This window comes from Nicotiana attenuata, chromosome 1 (genome assembly GCF_001879085.1).
Source record: "Nicotiana attenuata strain UT chromosome 1, NIATTr2, whole genome shotgun sequence".
In the NCBI taxonomy this organism is placed as follows: Eukaryota; Viridiplantae; Streptophyta; class Magnoliopsida; order Solanales; family Solanaceae; genus Nicotiana; species Nicotiana attenuata.
This window is the reverse complement of record NC_031989.1, coordinates 91058717-91085537: the sequence shown is the minus strand read 5'-3', so window position 1 is coordinate 91085537 and position 26821 is coordinate 91058717. Positions and strand designations below refer to the sequence as shown.

Genomic DNA, 26821 nt, shown 5'->3' with positions numbered 1-26821 from the left:
AAAGAAAGGGAAGTTCAATGTGAAAAAAGAATGAAAATAAAAGAATGAAAGGTGAGAAAAAAGAATGAAAATAAAAGAATGAAAGGTGTGGAAAGTTGAAAAAGGAGAAAAGGTTTGAAATGCATAAGAAAGAGTGACAATGTGTCTCCCTAACCCCTCAGAAAGAAGTTAAATGACTCAAAGAGTCAAGTGAATGGATGCCAAATGAATCAAAAGAAGTGCTTAAGGAAAGATGGAACCTACTTAGACCAAAACATTTCCTACCCTGAACTAAAAGCTTTCACAATGTCTCCACAAAAGCCCTATATGATCTTGAGTTGAATGAAGCTTACATTAGTGGATACTCACATAAGGGGCAAGCATATGGTACCTAGAGCCGGACTTGTGGCTTTTTCTTGAGAGAGATGAGTGAATTCCCATTATCCTCGTTCTGAGTGCCATTATCTTAAAGGTGAGGATTGCTTAGGGAGAGTTGAGGATGTGCGAGTTTGGGTTCCACAATGACCGAAGTAATAGAAAAGAGTTTTTTGATGTGTTGAGTCAATTCTTGATGCTCTTGTGTCACACTTGATCCATGGTGTTTTAAAAGAGTAAATGTGTTAATGACTCATGTGTATTGAGGTTAATTGTTTGTCCCAATTGAGATAGTTGAGGTCACTTTAGGATAGCTGAAATTTTTCTTGGACAGTCTCTTAAGGGGTGGGTCTTATTTTGTTTGCTTGAGGACAAGCAAAAGCTTATGTTTGGGGGAGTTGATAACTAGGGATTTTGACGCATTTTATACTCCTTCTTGCTTATGCTTTGATTAGAAATTCATACAAAATAGTCCCAAAAGGCTCACAAGTTGTGCTTGATTGCAGGTTTGATCAACAAAGTGACAAGATGTCAAAGATCAGTTCAAAAGGAGTGAAACTTGCACAAGTGCCAAAGACAAGACAAGCTCAGGCAAAATAGGTCCAGTGCGGCCGCACACCACTTTGTGCGGACCGCACTAGGAGATTCAGAGAGCAGGTATTCAGGCTAAAAGGCAATGCGGCCGCACTAGATTTAGTTCGGTCCGCACTGGAGTCCATGCGGCCGCACTACCATTCTGTACGGTCCGCAGAGCTGAGGTTCAGAGAAGTTCCAAGATGGAGCTTTCAAGCCAATGCGATCCGCAGTCCATTTTGTGCGGACCGCAATAGCAGTCACCGCGGCTGCAGTCCATTCTGTGCGGTCCGCGGAGCCTGAGTTCAGAGAGCTGGATTTTGAAGCCAAGAGTCCTAGTGCAGACCGCGGTCCGTTTTGTGCGGTCCGCACTAACCCCGCAGGGGCATTTTTGTCCAAATTTTTCAGCCTAGTATAAATAGCTTTTTTTCTCCATTTTTAGGGTATCAGATATTGTAATTTAGCTGTTGCACTCGTGGGTTCAGATTCTTAGCTATTTTGGGCGCTTTTTAGCTACTTTTTTATCATTTGAATCTTTGTGTTTTAACTTAGTAATTAATTAATATGAGTATATTCTTCATTCGATTTTCTTTCTTTTCTTCTTTAATTATGAGTAGCTAGACCCATAAACTAGGGTTGTGGCTCAACCCTAGTATGGGTAATTGATGGGTCTTGTATTTTAGGGCTAATTTGACTATGGGTGTTTGTTATTTGGGCCAATTTCATGGTTAATTTCTGAATTAGTGGTTACAAACACTAGTTTGTGTTAAGTTGACTTGAGCTCTTCTTGAGAAAGAGAGCCTATGTCTCCGAAATTGGTCCAACAATGAATTGGGGCGTACTCAAGAGATTGATAGCCCCAATTAAAGGGTTAAACCTCGAGAGAGTAATACCCGAATTGAACCCTAGTTGCTTGTGCAAATTTGCATACCCAATTGGTCTTGAGAAAGCCAATTTGGGCAAAATCACTCGAACCACCGAGAGGTGTAGAGTGGGTAAAGTCGTGCAACAGTTATAACATACTCCCCAAATATGTCAACCGTGCCTTGGATTCAAGTACCCGTCAATTGACCACCTAGGCGGTAGTCACTACCCTAGTACCTTTTAAACCTATTTGAACAACTTGTAGCATTTTAACTCTTAGCTAAATTTACAATTTGTAGTTTGATAAAAGTAGAATTATAAAGAAAATTCCAAAAATGTTGAGAAGTGTAATTAAGAACACATACGCATTCCTAAACTAGATAGATACTCGATTCCAATTCTAGCCCTCTGTGGATATCGATCCCGATCCAAAATCGGGTAAAAGCTATTGCGACCCTCTCTTGCTGCTTTTTAGTAGTGCGGAGTTGGCAGCGATCAAAAATCACTTGCAATCTTTGGTGAATACTGTTGGGCCAGTTACTGCTTATGCTTTCAAAGATCAAGCCTCAAGAGCATAACAGGGAGGGCAAGCCTCCTACTTTAAAATCCAAAGTGGTTGCCCCACGAGACGTCAAGGGACCTCATTATAAAGAAGTTTGTAAAAAGAAGGGTCCTTCTCAGGCTCTCCAAGTCCATGTGGTTCCTCTCCATTAGGCACCGTTGTGCCTACCTCCAACAAACGCCCACCCTAAAACGACAGTGATAGTAGTCATGGAGATCAAAACTTCAAGCGGGTGAAGCCATATTCAAACAAACAGGGAGATGCTAATTTGGGTGTAGTCGATATTACTGACAACATCGGTAGTGCTTCAAGGACTTTGACGGCTATCAAAGAGGTAACAATTAAAACTTTCATATTATCTTATAATATCCAAGTAATTTTACTAACCGTATATTCTTTTCTATGCAGCCAAATGGTGTTCATATTTCAATGGCGTCACACCGGAGCAAGTCACAAGGTAGCAGTGAATCCGTGGCGGAGCCAGATTCGAGGAAATCACTTTCAATACCTAAGTCAGACCTAGAGGCGACTTCCATTCCTAGTCTTAGAGAAAAATCGGGGCCTAATTTTCATCAACAATCAGCACCGACAATGTCGATCTTTGATGGAAGAAAGGTTGTCTTGACTCTTCGCAAGGATTACATTTCGAATGCCTGGGCTAAAATTCAGGCCAAACTCAAGGATGCTACCACAGACAATGCTTCTTCTCTTCAATTCACGATCCAAGTGATTCTTGAGGAGATGGGCGGAAAGGGTGTGGATATTTCCCCTCTAAAAGACCTATTGACGTCTTTGTTCGAGCTTGCCACTTCATATGACCGGGCACGATCAGCTCTTTCTGACAAGGTTGTGGATGTTGAAAAATTTGAGTCATTTTTAAATGCCAAGGAACATCTTGATCTTGTCTTGATTGAGAAAGGGGAGAAGGTCGAGAAATTGTCTGCCACCAGTCAGTATCTCAAAGAGGCCAAGGAGAAGGTGAAACAATTAAGAGCTCTTCGAGTTATTGCCAAGAAAGAGGTTGAAGAGATTGAATCTAAAGTCTCATTCGCTGAAGAGGAGTAACGTAGATGTTCTGATGTTTCCTTGACAACTGCTGATGACTTGGCCGATGTGGAGATAAAGAAACAGCACTTAGAGGCCACCCTTAAGGACTTAGTCAATTACAAGTTGTGTTTATATTAGCCTATATAGAGTATTTTATTTGCCTCTTTTTTTCTTCTTGCATTTAGTTAACTAGCGAGTATCCTTGAAACTGAAAACTCCACCTGTTTTACTTTACATTTCACGTTTTTTATTGATGTTTCTCCTTTTTTTTTTATCAGTACCAATAGTTGCTTGCTTAGCATGATGCGTTGACGTTTACGTAACAAAACTTGGCTTTCTTTAAGACAATATTTTGAAACCAACTTTATATTGCATCGTGCTGTCAATTCCAGATTTGTGCAGTCTCACCAAAAAAATTAATNCAAGAGTCCTAGTGCAGACCGCGGTCCGTTTTGTGCGGTCCGCACTAACCCCGCAGGGGCATTTTTGTCCAAATTTTTCAGCCTAGTATAAATAGCTTTTTTTCTCCATTTTTAGGGTATCAGATATTGTAATTTAGCTGTTGCACTCGTGGGTTCGAGATTCTTAGCTATTTTGGGCGCTTTTAGCTACTTTTTATCATTGAATCTTTGTGTTTAACTTAGTAATTAATTAATATGAGATATTCTTCATCGATTTCTTTCTTTTCTTCTTTAATTATGAGTAGCTAGACCCATAAACTAGGGTTGTGGCTCAACCCTAGTATGGGTAATTGATGGGTCTTGTATTTTAGGGCTAATTTGACTATGGGTGTTTGTTATTTGGGCCAATTTCATGGTTAATTTCTGAATTAGTGGTTACAAACACTAGTTTGTGTTAAGTTGACTTGAGCTCTTCTTGAGAAAGAGAGCCAAAGTCTCTGAAATTGGTCCAACAATGAATTGGGGCGTACTCAAGAGATTGATAGCCCCAATTAAAGGGTTAAACCTCGAGAGCGTAATACCCGAATTGAACCCTAGTTGCTTGTGCAAATTTGCATACCCAATTGGTCTTGAGAAAGCCAATTTGGGCAAAATCACTCGAACCACCGAGAGGTGTAGAGTGGGTAAAGTCGTGCAACGGTTATAACATACTCCCCAAATATGTCAATCTTGCCTTAGATTCAAGTACCCGTCAATTGACCACCTAGGCGGTAGTCACTAACCTAGTACCTTTTAAACCTATTTGAACAACTTGTAGCATTTTAACTCTTAGCTAAATTTACAATTTGTAGTTTGATAAAAGTAGAATTATAAAGAAAATCCCAAAAATGTTGAGAAGTGTAATTAAGAACACATACGTATTCCCAAAGGGTCATCACCTGTTTCCTCATTCATTCTGTGCTTCCGAGGCCTTGAAAACCTCTTTTTTTTACTTGTCTCGATTTGCGTGCGTTGTCCGGGCGCGTAGCCGGAAAGCTTTTATGTTGAAATATGTGAATTCTGTGAAAAATTTGAAGAATTTTGATATTAATATGTTTAAGGTTGACTTCGGTCAACATTTTTGGTAAACGGACCCGGACTCGAGATTGGATGGTCCCAGAAGGTCCGTAGAAAAATATGGGACTCGGGCATGTGCCCGGAGTCGAATTCCGAGGTCTAGAGCCCGAGAAATGAATTTTTCTGTGAAATTATTTTTCTGAAATTATTAAGGAAAATGGAAATGAAAATTGATTAAAAGACTGTGGTATCGGGTTCGTATTTTGGTTCCGACGCCCGGTACAAGTCTTAAATATGTGTTAAGCGCTATTTGTAAAGTTTGGTCGAAATCGGACGTCGTNACTTGTTTTACTTTACATTTCACGTTTTTTATTGATGTTTCTCCTTTTTTTTTATCAGTACCAATAGTTGCTTGCTTAGCATGATGCGTTGACGTTTACGTAACAAAACTTGGCTTTCTTTAAGACAATATTTTGAAACCAACTTTATATTGCATCGTGCTGTCAATTCCAGATTTGTGCAGTCTCACCAAAAAAATTAATATCTTGGTGTAGAAACGTCAAAATAACGAACCGTTTGATTTATTGAAAACTAGACTTCAAGATCTAGAACATATCCAAAATTCTCAATCAAACAACTTCAAAATTGTTCCAGATAATATTTTGAATTCAACTTTATATTGCACCACGCTATCAATTCCAGATTTGCGCAGTCTCACCAAAAAAATTCATATCTTGGTGTAGGAGCGTCGAAATTATGAACCTTTTGATTTTTCGGAAACCCAGCTTCGAAATTTAAATCATATCCAAAATGCAAAATTTAATGCCTTAAGGATAGTTTCAGATAATATTCCAAAATTAACATAAAATTCTGACATGCTGACGATTTCAGATTGCGCGACTTCACCAAAACTTTTGTATCTTGGTATGGAAGCCTCGAGATTGGAAGATGTCTTACTTGCCATCAATCGATATTTATGAGCTATATTCTCACAAATATCTTGGGTTCAAGTCTCACTGAATTCGAAACATTGTGCCAAGCAATCTTTACCTTATACTTGTGTTTCCTTTTGACGCCTCTCTTCTCTCCCCCCCCCCCCACCCTTTTTTTAAGGCAGAGGGCGGACTTGGAGACCAATAAACTTGAAGGTTTGGCGAACCTGAAGACACAGAGAATCCCTGGACTTCAATGCAAATACTTGACATCCTCCTAAAATCGGCCCATTGAAGATAACACTTTACCATGGAGGGTTTCCCCCTTTAAATCAAGTGAGATCAAAGTTCAACAGGAGGATGGCGTTTCAGCTTGATTTTACATTCCTTCATACTTCATTCGAACAACAATTGGGGCAATATGTATCTTTTGAACTTATGCGACTGGACTTAGAATGAAACTATAAGCTGCCTACGTACCTCGGTGAAGAGGATCAAGTCATACCGTAGTTCAAACTGGGTGATTTTTTTTATTTTTTTTATGTCCTAAATTTTGCCTAGGCCGCCCCTTTCGAAGTTTTCAACCTAGCGGACTCCTTTTGTTTTTGTAGGGCCCGTACACAGTTTAGACTCATGCGGGCCAGGAGTGTAGCAACATGCAGTTTAGGCTCGTGAGTCAAGGAGCGTAGCAACTTCAAGGATAATACTTCTTTAAAAACTTGCCATTGATAGGGCCGATTCTCATGCCATATGCATCAACCAACTTGTAAGCCCCACTTCAATAAGCTTCTTGCACGACATATGGCCCATCCCATTTTGAAGTGAACTTCCCTACAGGTTTATGAGAAGTAATTATGGGTCTTCGTACGGCAAGGACTTGATCTCCTACTTGAAATGATCTCGGGCGAACTTTTTTATTGAAGGCACGGGACAATCGAGCTTGATAACATTTAAGACTCTGTTGAGCTTCCAACCTCTTCTCATCAAGAGCCTCCAACTCTGCTAATCGAAGTCGAGCATATTCTTAATCAGTGATGCCTTCTTGAACAGCCAGTCGTAATGAAGGTATTTGACGCTCAAGTGGCAAGACGGTTTCGACTCCATAAACGAGTGAATACGGAGTCGCTTGTGTTGGCGTGCGGTGAGTCGTCCTATATGCCCATAGAGCTTCTTCCATACGGTGATTCCAATCTTGTTTGGATTTGGAGATGACTTTCTTTAACAAGTTGCATAGTGTCTTGTTGAATGCCTCGGCTAGACCATTGGCAGCAGCATTGTACATCGAAGAGTTACATTGCTTGAAGCCAAAGAGCTCACAAATCTTGTTCATCAACCTATTATCGAACGGCTTGCCATTATCCGTTATTATGTAACGGGGAATGCCAAAGCGATAGATGATGTTTACTCGGATGAAACTTGCAACATTTTCCTTCTTTACCTCCTTAAGAGCAACAGCTTCAACCCATTTTGAGAAGCAGTCAGTTGTAGCCAAGATGTATAGGTTCCCACCAGAGGACTTTGGTAGTGGTCCAATAACATCCAATCCCCAATCGTCAAATGGCCAGGATGCAACAGTTGGTGCAACACTTCAGGAGGTTGATGAATAAAATTCGCATGGAATTGACAAGCCTTGCATCTTCGAGCGTAGTCCAAGCAATCTTTTACCATCGTTGGCCAATAATATCCCATCCTTTTTATATGGAAGTGGAGCTTTGGTTCAGACTGGTGTGACCCATATACCCCAGAATGCGCTTCTTGCAAAGCTCTTCATCTTCCCCTAAGCATCGCAAGAGTACTCCCTCGAATGATCTTCTGTATAGGGTAACTTTGTAGTAAAGGAAGCGAGGTGCATGACGATGGATTTCAGTTCTTTTCCACGGATTTTCTGGAAGTATCCCATAGCATAAGTAGTCGATAATGGGTTGTCGCCATTCTTCTTTCTCAACTTCAGAAATAGCGACAAGATGCTTGAGTTCATTTTCTTCACCTTCAGCTTCATTTGGCAGCGGTACTACCCATTTTTGGTAGACAGTAACTTGCGCTTGATCAGGCAAGGTTAAAGATGAAGCTAGGGCAGCTAAAGCGTCCGCCTTCTTATTTTCTTTCCTTGGCACATGCTGAATAGTCACATCACCGAGCCACCCAATTAACTTTTAAGCGTAATCATGATATGGGCATAGTTCAGGCTTCTTGACCTCGTAACTACCTAAAAGCTGATTGACCACTAACTAAGAGTCACCAAAGACTTGCAATTGCAACCGCTTTATTTCGACAGCCATTTCGAGCCCAAGTATTAGTGCTTGATACTCAGCAACGTTGTTAGAGCAGAGTTGCGTCAACGTAAAAGAGTAGGGCAGAACTTCACCTTGAGAAGTGACAAATACTACACCAACACCAGCTCATCCGCGATGTGTAGCACCATCAAAGTACATCTTCCATGGAGGCTGAACTTCGATGACCATGGCGTCCTCATCAGGTAGTTCGTCAGTTAGCTCCCAATCATCAGGTATAGGGTGATCTGCCAAGAAGTCCGCTAACGTTTGTCCTTTTATAGCCTTTTGAGGGATGTACACGATTTCAAATTGTTGAAACTGGAGGTACCACCTTGCTAGTCGATCATTAAGGACTGGTTTTGACATCACGAACTTGATGGGATTTGCTCTAGAAACCAAACGAACGACATAAGCTTGAAAGTAGTGTTTCAACTTTTGGATTGAGAATACTAGCGCCAAACATAACTTTTCAATTGGCGAATAATTTAGCTCATTTGGTGTCATTATCCTGCTCAAGTAGTAAAGGGAGTTTTCTTTCCCTTCACTATTTTCTTGGGCCAGTAGTGCTCCAACAGACCTTCTTGTGCTGAAATGTATAGTATCAGCTGCTTTCCAAGTATAGGGGCTGCCAAAACTGGAGGCTTCATCAAGTAGGATTTAATGCTCTCAAAGGCATTGCTACACGCTTGGTCCCATTTGAAAGGGATACCATTCTTCATAAGGCGACTGAATGGTTCACACCTCCCAGCTAGGTTTGAGATGAATCTCCTAAGGTACGCTAACTTTCCCTGCAGACTTTTCAATTTGTGAATGTCCGGAGGCTCAGGCATTTTCAAGATTGCATCTACTTTGGCTTGATCAATTTCAATCCCTTGATGTCGAACAGTGAAACCAAGAAACTTTCCGGAAGTAACTGCAAAGGCGCATTTCAATGGGTTCATCCTAAGTTGGTACCTCCAGAGCAACTCAAACACCATTCTCAAGTCTTTCAAATGGTCGCCCTTCTCTCTTGATTTTACCACCAAGTCGTCAACATAGCATTCGACATTCTTGTGTAGAAGATCGTCAAAAATATTCTGCATAGCCCTTTGGTAAGTAGCACCAGCGTTTTTCAAGCCAAAAGGCATTACCTTGTAGCAATAAATACCCTTGGGGGAACGGAATGCAATAAGCTCTTCATCTTTTGGCGCCATGCGAATTTGGTTATAGCCTGATGAACCATCCATAAATGACATTGCCTCGTACCCAGTAGTAGCATCGATCATCCATTCTGGAATGGGAAGTGGGAACTCATCTTTCGGACATGCATTGTTTAGATCCCTAAAGTCAACGCACACTCGAAACTGACCATTTTTCTTCCTTACAGGGACAATACTTGAAACCCATGTTGGGTATTTAACTTCACGAATAAAGCCAGCTTCGATGAGTTTGTTAACTTCGATTTCAATCAAGGGAACCAAGGCTGGCCTAAAATGCCTTTGAGCTTGTTTAACGGGGCGAGCACCATTTTTGACTGCAAGGTGATGGACTGCTACTTTCGGGTCCAAGCCAGGCATCTCTTTGTAACTCCAAGCGAAGACATCCCTGAACTCCTTGAGTAACTCATTATAAGTGCTCTCTTCATCAACTTCTAGTAAAGCACTTAGGTAGGTGGGTCTTGGGTCCTCATCGGTGCCAAGGTTAACTTCTTTTAAGGCATCAACTATCGTCTTCACTCCTTCTTCAAGTTCGGGTGGAGCGTCTTTCGCATCTTCATCTTCTTGAGGGTCCCATCGTTGAAGGATATGTGATAACATGGTGAAAATCCTCCAATTCTGCATTATCCTCCATTGAAGATGGAACACCATTCTCGCTTTGTACAGTAACATGATACGAAGAACCGACACTTTCTTCATCTTCGTCACGCTCCTTAGTGTAGACCACAGTATATGGCTTTACCTTCAGTACTTCTTTACATGAAACCACAAGTTTTGTTTGTCGCCTCATTCTAGAAGGAATCAAACTTTGGAAATCCTTAGAGATCTTCTGGATTTTGGGCGAAACGGGTGTTCTTATGCTTTGAAAATTTCTCTGGAACTTATTCCCCTTCTTTAATGGACCCAATCTCTCAAATACAGAAGTTCTCACAGTAGAATTTCCAAGTCGATCAAAGACAGAAGGCCTGTTAGAAGCGGCAGATTCATCTTCTACAGTGATATAATTGCTACTCACCCTTCTTATTGAGATGCGCACTGGTGACGGTTGCTTGTATCCCAGACCTTCACGTGGTTGCCTCATTGCAGCTTCTGATGGGAGCTTCCCTAACTTTGATGGCTTATTGGGATTGTATCCAACTTTTGCAAATAGCTTGTAAGCGTTAGGATCAAAACCTTCGTCTGTTCGCTTTGTAGGGAGTGCCATATTCTGCAAACGATTTTGGGCTACAAACCCTGCAAGCGACTTTGAGGACAACTTTACTGCCTCAATTCGTTTTACCGGAAGAGTTAACTCCTTTAGCGTCTTGGTTTCGAGATTAGATGATGCGCCCTCATCTTTCTTCCTTTTAGGGACATATTGGAGCACATGACTTACTTTCTTTCCATAAGACGCAATACCCCCTTTATGAGATTTATTCACGTTGGCATGTATCTCCTCAGTAACAGCTTTGGCTTCACGAGTAGTCACCTCTGGTCTTTTAGTTGTGGACTCGTCATTCTTGCTTTTGATGCCGTCATCAACTTTTATCTCCTTCACAATGCGGTTCTTCAAGTAGAACTTTGCGTCGGCGAAGTGTAACTCTGCCTCGGTGAATGGCTCATCATCAGCAACTATCTTTTTCTCGACTTCACCCTCGTAGTATTTCAAACATTGATGGTAGGTAGATGGGACCACTTTGTTCTCTTGTATCCAAGGCCTTCCAAGCAAGACGTTGTATGAAGTCTTTGCATCAACCACATGTAGCCATGCACTTGATTACATATCTTCAATGGTGATTTCCAGCCTGATCGCGCCTATGGCTCTTTGCCCCCCTTGGTTGAATCCTTGGATCATCACACGACTTTCTGAGAGTTCACTTATGGGAATACCAAGTTCTTTCACAGTGCGAATTGGCAAAATGTTCACTGAGGATCCCCCATCAACCAAAATTCGATTTATTCTTTCATCGTGCATATAGCCAACCAGGTATAATGGGCGATTGTGAAGAGCGTCACCTAGTAGAAGATCATCGTTTGTGAATGTAACATTTTCCTCGCACGCATTAGCTTCTTGAGGAATAGACTCGATGAGCTTTTCTGAAGATGGTGCCAACGGTAGGTCGTCACTCTTTTCTTCCCCTTTATCAGCATTGCAACAAGAGGCTTCAATGCCATCATGGGAAATCTTCATGCGGAACCAACATGGCAAGAAATCCTCCAAGGTCACTGAATGTCGTGGCTTTTGAGGGTGGTGCACCTCCACTTTTGCTTTCTTTACGTGCTTAACTGGATTCCATCTCCTCGGTCTTTTCACCATTATTTTCCTTGTTGGTTGTTCTATTGATTCTTTTCGTGGGCTCTTTTTGTGGCGCCTACGACGAGTCACCAATGTCCAACCTTCATCATCCTCAGGTTGATTGACTTTAGCTTTGTCATTCTCCAGTAATTCTTCATCTTTACTTTCTTTAATACCGCATAGTTCATCCGGACTAAATGATCCAAAGGTGATAGAGACTTGGTTTGTGCTTGCTTTCTCATCTTCAAGCACGATCTTCTTTTCGCGAGCCAAGTCCATGACTTTGTCCTTGAAGACAAAGAACTTCTCGAGAGGGTGGCTTACAAGTCGGTGATATTTGTAGTAATTTGGGTCATTTGTTTTCCCAGCTTCATTTGGTCGCTTCATCTCCGGAAGCTCAATGAGATTTAACTCGAGGAGTTCTTCAAAAATGGCTGGCACATCAGAATCCAGGAATCGGTACTCTTTCTCCTGCATTTCTTTTAGAGTCAACTTTCCACTTGGCTTATCTTGAAAAGAAGTGGATTTCATACTCTGCTTCTTGCTCACCTTCGTCGTGAACTTCATAGGTGACGTGTTGACATTCATAGCTTCTTTGCTTTCAGACTTGGGTACGAACTTGCCCACTTCCTGACTTCTTGCTTGTCATTCCCTTTGCGAGGTTCATAGATGGGCAGCCTTTCATTTCCAACGGAGGCCATACTCAATTCCATGTCGTGGGCACGAGGTACAAGTTCTTCAAATGTGCCGGGCTTGATACATTGCAAGATGTAGCACAATTCCCAATGCATGCCTTGGATGCACATCTCTATGCCTGAAGCTTCACTAAGCCTGTCTTTGCAGTTGAGGCTTGCATTCCTCCAACGATTGATAAAGTCGATAACTGGTTCATCCTTTCATTGACGAGTATTTGTAAGTTCTATCATACTCACAGTACGTCTTGTGCTATAAAAGCGACTGAGGAATTCTTGCTCTAGTTGATCCCAGCTATCAACAAATCCAGCCTCGAGGTCCGTGTACCAATCAAAAGTATTTCCTTTTAATGAGCGGACAAACTGCTTGACGAGGTAATCTCCATAAGTCCCAGCATTGTTGCATGTCTCAACGAAATGCGCCACATGTTGCTTTGGATTGCCTTTGCCATCAAACTGTTGAAATTTTGGAGGTTGATAGCGAGCAAGCATCTTCAACATATCGATCCTTGAAGTGTATGGCTTTGCGTAGGTGAAGGAGGACTTGGAAGAGACTTCATATTTGTTTTTTATAGTCCCTTCAATGAACTCCTTTAGTTGATTGGTTGGAATCATCCCTTCCGAAGAGACTGGAATTTCCTTAGTGGATGCAACTTGTTGTGGGGTAGGATCAATCTCTTGGACTTCTAGGAGTTTGCCGGGTGCATGAGTGGATTCTTCTTCCATCAAGATTCCCACCCTGTCTGTTAGCTTGTCAATTCTAGCCTCTTGATTTTGCATGCATTTGGTCAGGCCAGCGATTACTTCTGTCAAGTTTGCCAATTGCTCCTCCAAAGATGAAGTGTTTGTCACCATGACTTGCATGATTGTCGTGGATGATGGAGAGTAGCATGGATTTTCACACAGATTAATCCTTGATTGGTTCACACTATGTGGTGTAAGTGGGGAGGATCCATCACTTGAAGCATCATCATCTTCCTTCACAGCAGAGTGCTTGGATCCGGAGAGGTCAAGGAGAGCAAGAGTTTTCTTGATCTTTTCAGCAACATCGCTTCCTCCTTCAGATGCATTTGTGGAAGATCTTGCTCCTTTTGAGGATGAAGATCCGAAAACAGGGGTTGATGCGGACGGCACTTGGGGTGCTTGTTGTCCTAAAGAGCTTGCTTTGCTCCTCGTAACTGGTCCGAAGCTTCCAAAGGTAACATCGAGGATGCTTTCCACATCAGCATAGAACCTGGAGTTAACAGCCTTGGTGGAAGTTGAACCGGAGTTGATTTTCTTTGAAGCCATTTCAATGTTCTCGGACTTTGGTGATTGAAAAGTTGAGATGAGAGGTAGAGATTGTCCCACTGGGCGTGCCAGAATTTGTAGACAATAAATTGCGTCGAGAAAATAAAATCAAGACCAAAAAATATCGCAATAATCGTAGTATTTTATTTAGAATATTTGAGTGTTACAATCTCTATGAATCCTCTGATTCTTCTTTCCAATTGTAAATAAATTCAAGGGCCTTTGAACTCGATCCTGAATCTATGTTTGTTGCCACGAACGGTGATCTTGAATTCAACTGGCACGAACTTTGATTTGAACTCGCACTCCTTGAACCTTGATTTGTTCTTCGTTCTTGAGCTTGAACTTGATTTGTTCTTCGTTCTTGAGCTTGAACTTGATTTGTTCTTCGTTCTTGAGCTTGAACTTGATTTGTTCTTCGTTCTTGAGCTTCAACTTGATTTGTTCTTCGTTCTTGAGCTTGAACTTGATTTGTTGAACTTGAACTTGATTTGCTTGAAGCTTGAAACTTGTGGAGGAATTTGCGGTGTTTGATCCACGAGCTCTCTCTGCTTCTTTTTATATTTTCTGGTGTCTTTTCTGAGTTATGAAGACCCCTATTTATAGTTGTGGAAAGGAAGAATTATGATAAGAACAAACTCTTTCCGACCAATCAAATTGAGGTGTAACATGGCCGCATTTGATTGGCCAGAACATGTCACTTGCACAAGTGGCGCGATTTCATTAGCCTTTTAATGTGACTTGGCATGCCTTGTCATTTTGACACGTGGCATGATCCTATTGGCTCTTTCGTTTGACTTGGCGTGCCACATCATTTGACACGTGGCACCAAACTGGGCCTCTAGGAAGATGTCATATATGGGCCTAATGAAGTGGGCTCATTATTTGTAGCCCAACTAAATGGACGAGCCCAATGGATTAAGACTTATTTATTTAATCCATATATATTGGACTTAGTTATATAAATAATCCAATTATATTATCCCAATAAATTTATTTGGACTAATATATTTAAAACATAGTCCGCATTCTTTTATCGATTTAAATTCGATAAAATTAAATGCTTACAGCTATCTCTTTAATTTATTCATTGTAAATAAAACTCGAGATTCTTTGCTCCAAAGCCAACTTTGAAAGAAAAATTTAATCCCATCTTGATATCTAAAAAGATCAAATATTGTGTACTACCAAAAAATAACCAAAAAATTAATTAAAGTGGACCAAAAGAAGTACTGATTTGTTCAGTTTTTTCCCTACGTTTCCCTTAACAATTGTGATATTAGTTACGTCCCATTAAACGTAAGCAGTAAGTAAGGAGAAATTCCATGCATTGTCATGTGTCCTACACAATTGACATGTTCTGCTTTTGGCAAAGTGAAGGGAATATGCTTTTCTGTTTAATTAATGGAACAAAATCGTAATAGAATGATTTGCTTCAAATGCCAACAATTTAAGGGCTACTTTCCATGCAGGCATACGTTAGGGCCAACACTAAAAGCCAATAATTAAGGGTCATTTGGTACAGTATAAAATTATGCACCTTTGTTCAGCAATTGCATGCAGGATATGATATACTAATTCCAATACGTACAGATATAGTAATAATAATAATATTTATAAGTATTGTCACTCGACGTCTGATTAATTGCATTAAAATCTGAATATACTAATTTAAATCCAGCAGTTGTTGTATACCATATTAATATACTGTAGTTAAGTTATAAATATAAGTGAGATTACACCCTCTTTTCATTCACTTTTACTTGCCCATTATACTAAAAATATATTTGCGCTGTTACTTATTATCTATTTTAGCAAATCAAGAGAAAGACAAACTTTTTTTCTTCTTGTTTTGCCCTTATTATTAATTACTCATTCCCCAAATCATTTCTCAATACTTTTTGAAATGTTATCATTATTATATATGGATAAAATTGTAAAATACGTACTTCATTTATTTTTTATTAAAAGAAGTACAAAGTCAAAAGTGGACAGCTAAAAATGATCGAGGAAAATGCTAACCAAATTTGAGAGAGAATATTTTATGTGCAAAAATACAAAACATGCCTGCATTTATTGTTTGATATAAACAAGAAACTTAAAGAGTATATGTTTAGTTTCGAATTGGACAAACATTTGTTCCTAAATATATTGATTTTTAGAGTAATTGGCACAAATGATTAAAATAATTCAAAATCAAACTAGAAGTTATAATTATCAATCTTCATTTTCTCAAACAAATAAATAAAAAGTAATTGAGATTTTATGATGAAGTAACATTGAGATAAATGAATAAGTTATAACGTGTTTTTCTTGTGACCACCAATGTAAACAGTTTTCTTACAATAACCTTAGGATCAAAACGGCAAACATTATTATAGACATATCATAGGTTATAAGAAAATAATAATTGATTAACTAACATAAAGCGTATCTTTATCATTTACACGTTGTGATTGTAAAAAGAATGTTATATTACGTAATTTATATGTCATTCTTTTGGTTTGAAACATTTCAAACAAGAAAAAATGAAGAAATATTTCACTACTCCCTCCGATTCACAATAAGTGAATTTTTTTAGCATTTTTCTTGTGGTCCAAAATATCTAATTTTTTCAGATTTCAAGAATGAATTGATTATTTTTTCCCTACATTGTCCTTGGAGTAAATAGTGTTGGAGTATGTGTTATTAGGAGTGTTTATGTGAAGAGATGGTAAAGATTAATATGATCAATTTTATTACCAATAAATATTAAAAAATAAATTTCTTAATATATATGAAAACGGCCAAAAGATTACTTGTTATGAACCGGAGGGAGTACCAATTAGTTATGTTTTTATGATTACTTAAGAACATCAATATCAAGGTGAATTACACTTCTCCAAGAGTACATTAAAAGCAGCCTCCCTACGTGAACAAGGGCTGTGGGCAGAGCTGATCAGCTCTTTGTTTAGCACCAAGGGTGTGGCACGTGGATTTGATTAGAGACCGAGCCAGAATTTTAATTTTAAGGGTTTTAAATTTTAGAACGATGACTTCTTGTTAATGATTGAGATCTAAATTTAATATTTATATGTTGAATGAAGTCTTAACACAAGATAAATGTGTATACGGTCAAAATCGGGATGACCCTTTTTGTTCGACTGACCAAGGCTGGAACGTGGTAGATCAATTTGGACTTTGATTTTTATCTATGTAACGGGGTTAAGTTATCGAGACCCCGGGACAGATTAAGCTCGAGGTCGATCAAGACCGAGAGACCGAATAAGATGGAGATCGAAGCTAAGTCGAGTAACAGAAAACCGAGATATCCGGGATCGGCGAAGGATCGTGGCGAGAATCTCGGCACGAATCAAGTCAAGACCAGTTGTTCAGCCAATCATGGGATTTTCTTCCATATTTAGAATTGTACCTTAAGTAGAATTCCTCTACTATATAAAGGGGGTTCTAATTATTTTATAAATACCTTACATTCACGCATATCAAAGAAATACATTTCTATACTCTACTGTTCTTCAGTTTATTTAATAATTCTACTCTCATTCACTCGTTCGAAGGCAACGTAACTCAAGGACTGAATTGCACTTAAATACTGGTTTGATTTATTTTATTACTTATTTACACTATTAATCATCATATTTATCAACTGGTGCTAGGTGAAATTACGTATCCTTAAAACCACTTATAAGTTTATTTTATCCGATTTTAAGGGTAAACAAAATGTTTGAGCGAAAATTACTGGATTCAACCTAACTTGCAGCACTTCTACCTTTGCCAGAGATTTAGGGTTTGAGTCGTCCTGAAAAGTAGATACTCCTAGTAGAGAAATTTTCACTTTTTATGAACTCTATACGACACAAATCCGAATTAATCGGATTAGTAAGTATTGTATGTATATAGTAAAGTATATGATTGGGAAAAAACGCTGTTAATTAGCACTTTACTTTAGTCATTGTCAAATAATGCTACTCTCTCTCTCTCTCGCCATTTCTAAATCGATCCTTTCTTCACCTCAGTCCACGTTTTCAACTTCTGAACTATAGCTTTGATCTTTTTCGAAAATCTGTCCCCTCAGTCTTCCCCAAAAATACCATTCTAAGTTTATTAGCAGTACAATCAATCGACAAAAGTGCTGATCTTCTGTAAAATGGTCAGCCATAATCATACACCCTCTTCAGTTGTAACAATGCCAAATTCCAAATCGTGAACAAGATAGTTCTCCTAATTACAGGGTTTCAACTGCGGTGACACGTAAGCAATCACCTTACCACTCTGCGCTACCACCGCGCTAAGACCAACACGTGAAGCATCACAATACACCAGGCTCAATGACGAAACAAGATTATCGAACAAAAGTTTCATCATTTTTCTCCGATGGGTTTTTGTTTGTCAGTGGAACTTTAGTGGCTTTACCTGATATTGTTGGCCATATGGTCATTCATTAGCCCAAATCCTAGTTTTTCTACCATTATGATCTCGAAGTCCAATACTTTGGACTCTAAATCAGCGGGCTTTAATTTAAATCAAGAGTCTCAAGAACCAACTTTTTATGATGATCCAGATTTGAACTACAGTATAGAGAAACCAATAAAAAACTGGGACGAAAAGAGAAGTAAATGGTCAAAACTTCATCCGACATTTAATCATGGTGTAAAAGAACGGATTCTTGTCGTTTCAGGTTCACAGTCGACACCGTGTAAGAACCCCATCGGCGATCATTTGTTGCTCAGGTTCTTCAAGAACAAGGTACGTAGTGTCGTACTCATGATGTCCTAATTTATGTGACACTTTAAATTTCATAATTTTGATCGTGTATTTAAATATAGAATCGTTAAATTTTTTGAAATAAAATTTTTAATATTTGGGAACTACATCAAAAAATACTATAAGTCATAATAATTAATAATTTAGTATATTTAAAAGACATAAAAAAATTACTATCAAAGAATAACTTTTGACTCTCGAAATCCGAACATTTTCATTAGACAGAGGGAGTAATCATTTTGTGAAATAGTTTTGGAAAGTCTAAATACGCAAAAGATTATTGTATTGAAATATCAAATATATTATAGGCAAAGACATTCTTTAGAATACTGTAGTAATTTTTCCTTTAGGTGCGCGCAGGTAAATCCTCGTGGAAGCCCTAAAAAAATAGTTTTTGGCCCAAAAAATAGGAAAAATAACATTGTATGGACGCTCTCAAAATAATAATTAAAAAAAATATATTTTTGTATATATATAATTAGATATTTTGTATGTTATATATAAAAATTATACATATTTTATATATTTTTTCGACTACCGAATATTAATAGTTTTTTTACGCGGGCTAAAAATAATAACATCCCAATAAAATACCTAGCAAGAAACAAGAAACTAAACCTTTGATTTCTGCTATCACAAGAATTCAATCCAATGAAAGATGAAAATATACAAAATAGTACTCTAAGAAATTGTAGAAAGAATAAACTTGAAGGAGTACTAAACAAACCATATATCTTCGCGAAAATACTCGAGTAACATATTTATTATATTTTGTTTCTCAAATTCAACGGTAACAATTATAGACTTAATATTTAGTTTTAGAAAAATATATTTAACCGTTATCCTTAATTATTTTCATATTTCAAAAATTTATAACCTCTACTTTAATATTTAGATTACAGGTTATATAACAGTTACAATAATTTGTTACTATTATTATTGAATAATACGTAACTGATTATGATGTCCAACAGGTAGACTACTGCAGAATCCACGGGTACGATATTTTCTACAATAACGTGTTACTGCAACCGAAAATGTTCTTCTTTTGGGCAAAAATGCCCGCTGTTCGAGCAGCTATGGTAGCTCATCCAGAAGCAGAATGGATTTGGTGGGTGGATTCAGATGCTGCCTTCACTGACATGGATTTCAAGCTACCTTTGGAGAAATACAAAGACCACAACTTTGTTGTCTACGGTTGGCCCAAATTAATCTACGAGAAGAAGAGCTGGACAGGTAACTGTTTGGATTAAACTTAGACGGGTCAAAACGAGTCAAATCAATAATCGAATCATAGTAATTGTCAGTTATGGTTTAGGTCAAACAACTTTGGTTCAAACCCTATATTTATCTTAAAAATCCTTTAAATATTTATTAAAATTATTAATTTAGATCCCAACAACTTAAACGGATTAGAATCTCGAACCCATAAAGACTTCAAATCGTGGCTCCGCCTCTAATAATAACTTAATTCTTAGATTAAGATAGGTCAATAACGGTTTATTACTTAATATGTGTAGCATGTCCAAAACTCCCGTCCTTTTTTTTTTTTCTTTGCATGTCCAAGGCTCCCATTCTTTTTATTTAAATTAGTGTATTTGTTAAAATTATTAGTATAAAGTTACATATAACTTTAAAATTTTTATTACATAGGCGATAGGAGAAGGTAGGGGAAGGAATTGTGGGAGTCGAACTCACAATTATTATGAAACTTTCACTCATACCATTAGAATATAAAATTTGATTATTTTTCAGAAGAGGGGGAGCATTTGATTACTTTCCGGAGTATGGTGGCTAAGACACAGATTGATTATCTCCTCCTCAGGTGGTGCGATAGGGGGCTATGCGAGGATTGTAAGGTGATCCCGAGTGAGAACCTCGCGACACAACATAGGCTCCTGGTGATGGACGTCGGTATCTTGATAAAGAGGAAGAGAGGTCTTTACGGGGTCAATTGAGGATCAGGTCGGGAGCTTTGACTAAGAAAAATGCGCAGGAGTTGGAGAGGCGGTCAACGGCTATGGGGTCCTGGAAGAGTGGTGAGGATGCTAGCGTTATGTGGATGGCGACGGCGGAATGTATAAGGGAGGCGGCGAGGGAGGTGTTAGGGATCTCGAAGGGCTACTCTGACGGGCACCGAGGTGACTGGTGGTGGAATGACGTAGTCCAGGGTAAAGTGGAAGCAAAGAAAGCGGCATAACTTAAGTTAGTGGAGAGTACAGACGAGGAGAAGAGGAGAGCGAAAAGACAAAGATATAAGGAAGCTAGGAGGGAGGCGAAATTAGCGGTCACGGAGGCTAAGACTGCTGCGTTTGGTCGGTTGTATGAGGAACCAGGGGCCAAAGGTGGGGACAAGAAGTTATTTCGGCTGGCCAGAGCGAGAGAGAGGAAGGCTCGTGACCTGGATCAAGTTAGGTGCATCAAAGACGAGGAAGGTTGTATATTGATGGAAGAGGCCCAGATTAAGCAAAGATGGCAGTCGTACTTTCATAAACTGCTGAACGAAAGGGGGATATAAACATCGTGTTAGGGGGATTGGGGCACTCCGAGAGTCACAAAACTTTAGGTACTGTAGTCGTATTAAGTTGATGAGGTCATGGAAGCGACAGTAAGATGAGTCAGGGCAAAGCGACCGGACCAGACGAGATCCCAGTAAACTTTTGGAGGTATGTGGGTTGAGTAGGCTTGGAGTGGCTGACTGAGCTGTTTCGAAGAGGATGCCAAATGAGTGGAGGTGGAGTATGATGATTCCGCTGTACAAGAACAAAGGTGATATCCAGAATTATAACAACTATAGGGGTATCAAGTTACTGAGTCATACCATGAAAGTTTGGGAGAGGGTGGCGGAAGGGAGGGTAAGGAGGGCGGTGTCTATATCAGAGAACCAGTTCGGATTCATGCCGCATCGTTCTACTATAGAAGCTATCCACCTTATTGGGAGGTTGGTAAAACAGTATAGAGACAGGAAGAGGGATTTGTACATGGTGTATATTGACCTAGAGAAGGCGTATGACAAGGTCCCTAGGGACGTTCTTTGGAGATGCCTGGAGGTGAAAGGCGTACCGGTACCTTATATTAGGGCGATAAAAGTTATGTATGATGGAGCTAAGACTCGGGTTAGGGCTGTGGGAGGTGACTCAGAGCTTTTTCCGATTGTTATGGGGTTACACCAATGATCTGCTCTCAGCTCGTTCTTATTTGCCGGCGATGGATGCACTGACACACCATACTCAAGGGGAGGTGCCTTGGTGTATGCTGTTCGCTGATGATATAGTTCTGATTTATGAGACGCGAGGCGGCATTAACGAGAGACTGGAGGTATGGAGGCAGGCCGCGGAGTCGAAAGATTTCAAGTTGAGCAGGACAAAGATAGAATATTTGGAGTGTAAATTTAGCGACGTGTCGGGGGAAGCGGATGTGGAAGTGAGGCTTGAATCACAAGTCATCCCTATGAGAGAGAGTTTCGAGTACCTAGGGTCTATTATCCAAGGAGACGGGGAGATCGACAGGGATGTCACGCACCGTATCGGGCTGGGGTGAATGAAATGGAGGTTAGCGTCTGGTGTCCTCTGTGACAAGAATGTGCCACCAAAACTTAAAGGTAAGTTCTACAGAGCGGTGGTTAGACCGGCCAAGTTGTATGGGGCTGAGTGTTGGCCAGTCAAGATTTCAGATATCCAGAAGACGATAGTAGAAGAAATGAGGATGTTGAGATGGATGTGCAGGCACACTAAGGTAGATAAGATTAGGAATGAGGATATTCGAGAGAGGGTGGGTGTGGCTCCCATGGATGACAAGATGTGGGAAGCGAGGCTTAGATGGTTCGGGCACGTGCGCAGGAGGAGCCTAGATGCTCCGATTAGAAGGTGTAAGCGTTTGGCTCTGGCAGGTAGTAGAAGAGGTAGAGAGCGGCCTAAGAAGTATTGAGGCAAGGTGATCATGCAGGGCATGATGCGACTTTAGATTTCCGAGGACATATCCCTTGATAGGAAGGTGTGGAGGTCGAGCATTAGGGTTGTAGGTTAGGGAGTAGTCGAGCGTTTCTCCTTGCTGTGCCAGCTAATCTGATAGTGTTTTGTCTAGGACTGCATAGCGGTTTTTGTTGTGTTTTACAATTTTGTTGTCTTAGCTTTCGCATTTTGGCCTTTCCATTTATTTGCTGTATTTTACAATGCTGATACTATTTTTCTTATTTCTGTTCTTGTTACGGATCTATTGTCTCTGAGCCGAGGGTCTCCCCAAACAGCCTCTCTATTCCTTCGGGGTAGGGGTAAGATTTGTGTACAATCTACTCTCCCCATACCCCACTAGTGTAATTCTACTGGGTTATTGTTGTTGTGTTAGAATTTTGTCTCTGTGACTGTCAATAGTTACACTATTTTGATCGTTTTAATCCAATAACTTTTATGAGTCTACTCCAATCCGTTTAAACTTATGCCAACAATTATGTGTATTATAAAATACAAATTGATTTTGCTACTTCTGCAGGTCTCAATGCCGGAGTGTTCTTGATTCGAAACTGTCAATGGTCAATGGACTTAATAGAAGCTTGGGCAAAAATGGGTCCACAGTCAACGGAGTATGATAAATGGGGTCAAATTTTACAGTCAACGTTTAAAGACAAGAACTTTCCACAGTCCGATGACCAGTCAGGTCTGTCCTATTTACTTTTGAAGGAAAAAGACAAATGGGGTGACAAACTTTACTTAGAAAGTGAGTACTATTTCCAAGGTTATTGGGTAGACATCATCGGCCAACTTGATAATATCACAGACAAGTATATTGGAATAGAGAAAAAAATGCCTAGCTTAAGGAGAAGACATGCAGAGAAGGTAAGTGAGAGGTACGGTAAGCTTTGGGAGGAGTACTTAATTAAGGATAAATGGAGGATGCCATTTATTACACATTTTACTGGTTGTGAACCTTGTAGTGGTGATTATAATCCGATATATTCTTGGGAAACATGCTATAATGCAATGCAAAAGGCATTAAATTTGGCAGATAATCAAGTGTTGAGGAAGTATGGTTTTGTTCATAAGGATTTACTTGATTCCTCTTCTGTTTCTCCCTTGCCTTTCGACTTTCCATCCAATTCCGTTGTATAAGAGCGTAATTTTTGTGACGTGTGGATTAGAGGCATATCACGAGTTCGAATCTTGTTGCACCGATATAAATCTCATATTTAAGTGGAGAACGATAGAAGGACGAAGTTACATCATGTACCATTAGCTTGCGCAAATATTAAAAAAAATTGTTTTGTGTACTTGTGTTGATAATGATGATTGTGATTCTTATTTTGTTGATAACTTGACGATTAAATTGTGATTTCTTTAAAGATGTGAATACCTCTTTGTTCTTATTAGGTTTCACATATTCCATGCACAGTGGTCAGGTTTTTTGTTACTTATTTTATGCATGCATGCAGCTTTAATGGAAAAAGTAGACGATAAATAACAAAACAGGGAAAAGTCGAATCTTTTTTCGTGTGATTGGGGCACGTTGCATGCTTGGACATCACTGGCGTTTAGTTCTTTGGACACCATCTATGTTTTAATATGTTGGACACGACTCCACCAGGGAACAGGTGGTTTTAAAAGAAGAGCTAAGGGATCTAGAGAACAAAAGCATCTAATTCTAGTAAGTAAGAGTTTACCTAAACAGTTAACGGTGTAAATTAATTACTGTAGCATCTAAAACAAATTATTTTCTTTATTTTTCCAGTAAGTTAGAAAGGATACAAGTAATATCTCAAAATGGAAGACTTGTACTTGTTAAAAGAAAATTTTTGCTTTCACTAAATACTCCCCCTGTTCCAGTTTATGTGAACCTATTTCCTTTTTGGTCCGTTCCAAAAAGAACGAACCCTTTCTAAATTTGGTAACAATTTAGCTTAAACATACAATTCTACCCTTAATGAGAAGATTTTATAACCACACAAATATTCTGGACCCCTTTTTGACTTGTTTAGGACCACAAATTCCAAAAGTCTTCATTTTTTCTTAAACTTCGTGCCCAGTCAAACAAGTTCCTTTTTGACTTGTTTAGGACCACAAATTCCAAAAGTCTTCATTTTTTCTTAAACTTCGTGCCCAGTCAAACAACTTCACATAAATTGGAACGGAGGGAGTAGTAATTTTGTGGGCTGGTGAAGAGTTAGTAGTAAAGAAATTTAGCTTGTGCTAATGAGAAATGAACCGAAAGTCAAAGATGGTGAATTTGCACCTGAGCTCGAGATATACCCGAGGTTCAATCCAAGTCACCTTTTAGACTACAACTATATAATTTGTAAATTCAGATCTTTAATTTGCTACTTTGAAAACATAAACTAAAAGGAAAATACTCTATCTTTTTTACCTTATAAATTTGTGTTTTTGCTGCTTTTGGTTTCTATCATATATAAGAGTTTGTTGAATGTTGTAGGAAACGTTAATATTATTAGCACCCTAATGTTTCAACAATTATTATAATTCTCTTAAAGAGGAACCACACGCACCCTACTTTTAGCATAGGATTGTCCCTTGAGCTGAGTCTTTCTGTATGATATAGAAGAGTTGATACTGAAATTAGTAGTCAGGTGCAATTGTGGAGCTGAAGAACAGCCCATTAGACAGCCATAGACAACATTTTCAGAATAATCCGATAGGTTTCGGATATAAAAATCCCTAGCCTTAATAAGAACTCTAATAATTGGTCCTTTAATATTGCACCTCCTGATTCTGCTTTCTATGCCAGCCTTGAATCTCATGTTCACGTTGAACACTTGGTTCCTTTATGGACGACACATTAATAAAGGAACAATTAAGAAAGAAGCTAAGTTTGATACCCAATGAAAAATTGGAAATCTATATATTGAAATACCAAAAACCTAAGTAGGAAGCGGAAAAAAACGAGCGGAAAGGTACTTATAAGGTGATAGGAACTTAATTGGGAGAGTGAAAATGGAGCAACTGATGATCAAAAGATATAAGTACTGGACGAGACAACATTAATTGGTGGCGTACTAAGTACTTATATATTGTTAGTTTAATTTGTTGGAACAGATTGTCATGAAAAATGCATGTTGCATAATATTGAAAATTTAGAATTTGTTTGGGTTATGATATCAAAAAGTTCGTGGCTTTGACCAATTGTAAAATTCGAAAACTATGTAAAAGGTGTTATAAATCCGATGTATGTGGATGTTACTTTCAATGTATGTAGATGTTCTCTTCGTATCTGTCTTTGGCAAATTCATACCAAATGAATGAGTTCATTAATACATTTAACTTGAGAAGAGATTTGTAACCTATAAATAGGATGTTATTCTCCTATGGAAGATACATAAGAAGCATACTTGAAAGAAGAAGAAATGTTCTCTTTCCCTCTCTACATATATTGTCTATTTTATGTTTCATATTGTCACTTTTAGCTTAATTTCATAACATGTTATCAGCACGAGTCTTTAACTGTAGGTGTTGAGCTGATTTTATTTCCAACTTGGCTGTATTTGAAGCTAGAGGCTTCAGCATAACAAATTCAATTTATAATAAAATTATAAGCAAACAATGAGGTACGTTGCTGGCCTCAAGTTATATTTACTTCGATTTTGCTGACAGAATACAATGCTATCATTAGATGAACTAGGTACGCATACTACATGATAAATTAATCTTTAATCATATATTTAGCTATAAAAGCGTGACTATAAAGTAACATTAAAGAAGATGGGATGCCGATGGAATAGAATCATAATAAACGACCACAATTCTTCGGTCTTATTCACTTCTAATTGAATTGCATTATAGTTTAACATATGCATGTAGTAAATTACATTCAATAATGGTTATGAGTTTCTAAAGGTAATGCTTGCATTTTTCTTTCATGAAACAAAAAACATGACTGAAATAGGTTAATTTATCTAATAGGTTTTATGCATAAGTTTCACTAATTTTTATAGAATCACAGAAAGTAGAGTCCTTCAATAACTTGGCTATTCTCTGACTTTAGAGACAGGTTAACTCCATAAATAAAAGTCACCAGAATGTATATCTTTAATTAAGAGCATTTAAGAATTTAGAAAACCATTGTTCACATAGATGTTTTGAGGTTTTAAATCCAAGAAGTTCAAGAAGAACACAAAACTTTAGAGAGAGAATGAGCAACTTCTCACTAAACCAACACTCAGGGAATCCACATGAAATTCCACCCAAATCCCCTGACAAAATTTCATCACCAATCAATCCTACTTCTTCTTACAAAGATAAATTAATTCAAGGGAAAATATTCTCCATTGATTCCCAATCAATTCCAGGACCCTCGTGTACTACCATGAATATTCAATAATATGACTTGGAAACCTCTTCGATGGAAGATGTGTGCCAAAACATGAGGCAAATCATACTAAGTGAGGATGATAAACAAAGAATGTACAATCCTTGGAAATACTCACTCATCATCAAACTCATGGACAAACAGATAGTTCACCATTACCTAAAGAGGAAAACTCAAGAGCTATGGAAGGTAGATGAAAACTATCCTTTAATAGACCTAGGGGAAGATTACT

General features: G+C 38.8%; 1 pseudogene; it reads left to right on the top strand.

Moving 5' to 3' along the window:
* Positions 17449-23585, top strand: LOC109230272 (annotated as a pseudogene).